Genomic DNA, 6,000 nt, shown 5'->3' with positions numbered 1-6,000 from the left:
CGCCCCACACAGTCGCTACACACAGCCACTCAATGTGTGCAGGACATGTAAACACTCTGCAGCACAGTGAGCAAACCATGAAAAAAAGAGAAAAAATTCACGAAAAAAACTAGTCTTAACCACTCAACCACAGAAAGTACCTGTTGCTGTTTAAGGGTTTTATGGCAAGCACTCAGATGCAGCTCTTGAGCTGATATTCAGTATTGTATGGAGGAACAACAGCCAAAGGAAGAGTAATTTGGACTGGCAGCATGATCGATCTGCTCAAAGGCAGTGTGGGAGGTGCAGGCGGTTCCTGGGGGCCTTGCTGCATTTGGTGTCTTTCTACCCTGAGTGGGATAAAAGAGGGTGGGGGTAGGCTTGCAGTGGGGGAAGGGACAGGAAGAAGAGAGAAGGTCGAAGAGGGCAGGGGGAGAAGGAAAAGGAGACAGAGAAGGAAGAGAAGCTGAACCAAAAGGAAAAGGTTTAGAGCTCTGTGCTGTAATCTGCAAAGAAAACTCAGTATAGATTTCTGACTGACCACACAGAGATTCAGCACCAAGTTCTCAAGCGTGCTTGTGCTTCATGTGATACAGTTGACCATAATACTACAAAAAAGACTGAAAAAGTGTTTTAGTCCTCAAGGGAAGGAGATACTTTTTCACATTTACCAACCAAGTTCTTTCCCAAAGGCTCAGCTCATTGCTTGCTAGACAGTTGTAATCTCCCCAAACAGTCATCCTCAGTTCGTCCAGAGCGCTACAGCTATTGTCATAACAAAGACGAAGAAAAATGAACCAGGTGGATGAGACCAGGTTCAGTCTTATGTGTTTTTGTTTTTAGTTTGTGCTGAATTCTCAGTTTTATCTACTTCTTTAAAGTTCTTTTATAACCCTTTCTATTTTTCACATGTTGTGCATTTTCAGTTGCCTTCTGTGCATGCATGTGCTGCAACCGTTACTCTGCATTTAACAATCAAAGCTGCCCACTGGCATGCCAAGGCAAGTTTATTTTTGCCTGAATCGTTATCTGTCTACCTAAAAGGCCCGTGATCAGGGTGTAGCCCACCTCTCTGGGACAGAATATATTTGGCTGGATTACACATTCCTTACAACGGGAAGTGAGAAAATGATTTACTCTTGAGTGTCCATATTTTTATTTTCACCACTGTCTACAGATTAAATCTGGCTGGTGATACGTCCCCACATGTCACCACCTTATGTTTCTGCATGTCGTTCCCATTTGCGTATTTGATTAAGTTACAAATAAAGGACAGCTCAAACAAAAACAACAAAAAAGCAATAAAATTCAGCAGCAGAACCTATTCAATCCTTCCCCAAAGTGGATTCAGTAACATCTTTTAAAAAAGTTGTAAAAGGCAGAGGAATGTTATGGTTTTGTTGATAAAAATCAGTTTAAAACCTTGTTGATAATGTGCTGCCTTTGTTTCTGATCTAATCAATACACACTGACCCTAATGTTATCTTACCAGGCAATACACTGATTACTGAAAAAGCAGGTTTTATTGATGGTACAAGAGGAAGAGGGGGAAAAACTAAACTGCAAAATTTACCAGGATACTCAAAAAAAGACATTAATATGATTTGGCAAGGGTCACTCATTGTTTGCATAATGTTAGAAATAAGCAATTAGATTAAAGTGTGAGATATTTAGGCTAATAGGGTTATTAAAGGACAGCCCAATCAGTGTTTCCAGCAGGAAAGCTAGTTTCACTAATGCAGAGGTGTAATAATCAAAAACTCCAGCTATTAAAGCTATTGATTTTGAAAGTAAACTTTGATTTCTCAGGAGTGTAGTTTGTCAGACAGCATCTGATTAGTGTTACAGACACGGTGATGTTATACACTAGAGTGAATGAATAAATGGACTGAAGCAATAAATCAATCCATCACGATCACACAATGGTCATCGGGGCATCTGGACTCTAATGAAATATAACAAAAACCATTTAACTACCGGTAGTTTAATCTGGCATATGTATATAATTCAAATTAAAACACACGTGAAAAAGTAACATAAAAGGCTTTTCCATTGCAAAAATTGTAATTTCAAATTCAATTACAATTATGAAAGAAAAAAGATCATGGAGATAAAACAATTAATTTGCTGCATTCCTTTTCGCTGCGGTGCTCTTGTTTTGTCTTTCCTTTACATCAGTGCACTTTCACCTCTCTCTGAAACTCCAACCTCACTCCCTGACATGTGAGAGGTTTAGTCCAGCTTGAGGCAAAATGATAGAAAGACAGACTTTAGTCAACAAAAACAGCAAAACCAATTCAGCTGAATCACTTTGGTTCCAAAGAGTCAAATGGGAAACACCAGTTAAAAAGATAATTGATAAACAAAGACACATTAAACAATGACCTTTTTTGACAAAGAAAGTCGAGTTCTTACATTAAATAACGGTGACTAAATTTGACATTGATGGGCAGCAGCATCTTAAAATGCAATTTATTTATGAAAGTGTCTCTTTCACATTTTTCCTTTGCATTTGAGTAAAGTAAACAAACGTAACTGGAACACCCCCACATAAAAATCCCTGACAACAGTATCTTCCTCCCAGCTGGCAATGTGCCACACCACAAAAACTATCCAGGTGTACTCAAGGAAAACAAAAAAATACAAGGTTTTGACCCAGGCTCTAAACTGATCCCACTCTGATCTAGGCCTTGTGGGATCCATCAGTAGACACTTAATCCATGTAGGCCCTCCTACACAGCAAACCATAGGACACAAAGCATCTTCTCCCAATGTCCAAGTGCTAGACTCTACAGGATGCTCCCAGAGTTGCACATATGCGATATTAGTGGAAAAAAACAAAAAAACAGAAAACAAAATGTTATTAGTGGCAGGTCTGTGAGTATTAATGTCAGTGTGGTACTCCAAGAACATTACCTAACGCCAACATTGCAATTGGTCATAATTTTTACAAAGTTGTACCATGAACATCAACCATCAACTCTGTGGTCAAAAAAAATTAAAATAAAATTTATAGAACTACATGATAAATAAATAAGTCAAACCACCGAAGGCCATCATATTCATCATATTCACTGGAAAAAACAAAAAAGATAATGTTGACCATTTCCATAACCATGCTTTTAAACTGATTTATATTTGTACATTTTTTACAAATCCCCATCCATAATATTTTGCAGATTCACTCCACATACTAATATGTACATTCTCCTCATTCTTCTCATTATTTTATTTATTTATTTATTTATTTATTTATTTATTTATTTATTTATTTATTTATTTATTTAGTTATTTTGATTTAGCTCAAAATTTATTTTTTGTAATGTAGCTATGGTGTTGCATTCTTATCAAATGTATCAACATTTTTATAGTTTAAATGTAATAATTACAATGTTGTTTTGTAATGTTGCTGGTCTTTACATTTATTTATACTACCAAGTATTGCATAAGGGAATAATATAGGATATTACTACACTGCCCTATCCAAGCTCTTTTTTTAAACACAAGGGGAGAAAAATCAAAAGGATAGCTGACTTTATTCAGGAATCTGATCATTTTGATTGACTTAAGACAGGCTTAAAGGACACAGATAACTTGCTTTAATTTAATGATAACAGCTCTTAGACTATACAGGCCATAGAACGTCTAAAATGCCATTCAAGTCTGCAGACAGATATAAACATGTAAAAACATAAGCTTTATATAAATTTGTACCCAGTAAGATGATAGTTGTATTTTAAATGAGTTCTTCCTGCCCCTCCCTCACACAGTGGCTCTGTCTGAGGTGTAAAACACAGCAGTTAGTAGCCACACCACACACTTCATCATGTCTAACTGTAGCTGTTTGTGTGTGCGCGTATGTTTGTGGATAGTGTCTGCAGTGGTCAAACAGATGTGGGCAGTCCAGCGGGTTTCCAGACAGCCAGTCACTGTTTAGACAGCGGTCTGCTGCAGCTGGACATTTCCTGGAGAAGAAAAAAAGAAGAAGAAAAAGAGAGAAGGGAGAAAAGCAAAACAGTGGTAGAAAAGTGGGCTAGACAAACAAAAAGTACATTTACAGTAGAGTAAGGTGAGAGTTAATGATCCAAAAATGATTTGGATGGTGTTTGTTCCGTTCTAGTGGCTGTAATGCAAAGTATTTGTGCCACCACGTGAAACCCAACACTGAGCTACTATTTAGATGTTCAGCTGAGGTGCACAAACACAGTTAGGTTTGGTTTGAGGAGGTTTTCTAATCTGAGGACAACTTAAATGAAATGTTGGCTGACCAAATTGGTCTAACCAGCATGTTAAGTGTTTCTGAGGAGTCCATATATTAGACCATGGGCAATTACCGTGTGAGTCATTGTGAAATAGTTGTAAAAGTTGTATATTTAAGTGTTTTTTAAATTGTAGGTACACTCATTATAGTTGCCAAAAATCTTGAAATTATTCATTCCCATTCATGTTTTCTTTCAAACATTTACTGAAAGAATAAAAGAGGTCACACGTGGATGAACACGGTCAAAAAGTTTGATTTGCTCAGTTTTATTTCTATGTTTTCGTATGCAGTAACATATACAGAGAGAGAGAACAGAAAAGTTTTTGTTTGCTGATCCTACCATGTTTATGTCACCATGAAACTGCTAAGACTTAGCCTGCTTACTTTGACCGTTTTTCTTAACCTCTTGATAATGTGATTAAAATTAAAGTAATTATCATTAAAACTGCAATTAAAATTTAATTATAAGTGATTGCAACTACTTTTATGTGAAACGTGTTGCTCGCAATTATAAATGGAAAATTCTCATCTGACGGCAATTCAGCTTTTGCTTCTTGTTTTAATTTCACCAGTTTAACTTCATCTTTTTGATTCACGTTGTCTTTACTTGTAGTAGTTAGCTCTATTCGGTGAAACCCATGCGCTGAACAACAGTCGGTCAAAGTTCAGAGTATCCAGCTTGTGAACATAGTGAAGCATTTAGCAACCACAACCCAATACTTCCCTTAGGAATTAGTAGAGAGCAAGACAGAGCTAACAGGACAGCGTATGTTGGATTCACAGTCATCTGGTGGACAGAAACACAACTCCAAATGAATAATGACACTACTACATGACTGCTGGATGTGTAAATAGGCATCCATCTGTTGACAAATTTTCCCTCTTAACTTAAAGGGTGATAATGTATTAATGTGTTTACAGCTCTTGCAGTTTCCACAACACTAAAGAGGGGAAAAAAATCTGTTAGTGAGGTTTTAACCTCAAAATAAACACACACACACAACCCCCAAGTAGAGTCTATACCAATGTTAACAACAACAGAGCAAAGCAGAATTAAACCAAACAAGTGAAGGCAAGTTTCTAAAGACATAGTGGAAAAAGATCTGATTGGCTGAGAAGGTGGAGCTATTGTACTTCAAACTCGAGAGATGAGGACGAGTTTAGAAAGCAGCTCTTAAGGTGTAAAAAGGAACAAATTATGTTCTGCTCTAGACGATTTATTTTACTTTTATCGTCCGAGGTGTCTCTTGCCTCGTTTCTATGTTATGGCTGAGTATATATAGCATGACAGAAGTATGTGTGGAGACTCATCTGAGCGGGGGGAGGGGAGATCAACCATAAGAAGTCAGCAGAGAGAGAGAGAGCGAGGGTGGGGGGCAGAGAGGAATGCGGGCAGCTGGTTTGTGTCTGTCAATGCAACACAGAGGGCCTACAGTACTGGACTACACACACGCACATACACACACATACACACACACTGTGATGAAAGAACGATTTATTTGGACCAACAGAGTGTGTGCTCGGACCGTGGTAGGCAGCAGGAAGCTCACTGGCTGACATCTCAACTACTACTCGGACAAAAACTACAGATTATGTGGCCATAAAAATCGGAGCCATTCACATGTATAGAAATAAGAGTGAAATTCGGTCAAATGAAATACAGTCAGTGCGAGAATGGTTCGGTGTAAAAATGTACTATAAGTTATAAACCCTGGGCAGGTCTTGTTTATATAGCGTCACTCTTGCCATTACTCTAAACG

Source organism: Maylandia zebra, linkage group LG16 (genome assembly GCF_041146795.1).
Source record: "Maylandia zebra isolate NMK-2024a linkage group LG16, Mzebra_GT3a, whole genome shotgun sequence".
Classification (NCBI taxonomy): domain Eukaryota; kingdom Metazoa; phylum Chordata; class Actinopteri; order Cichliformes; family Cichlidae; genus Maylandia; species Maylandia zebra.
This window is presented reverse-complemented; position numbering follows the sequence as displayed.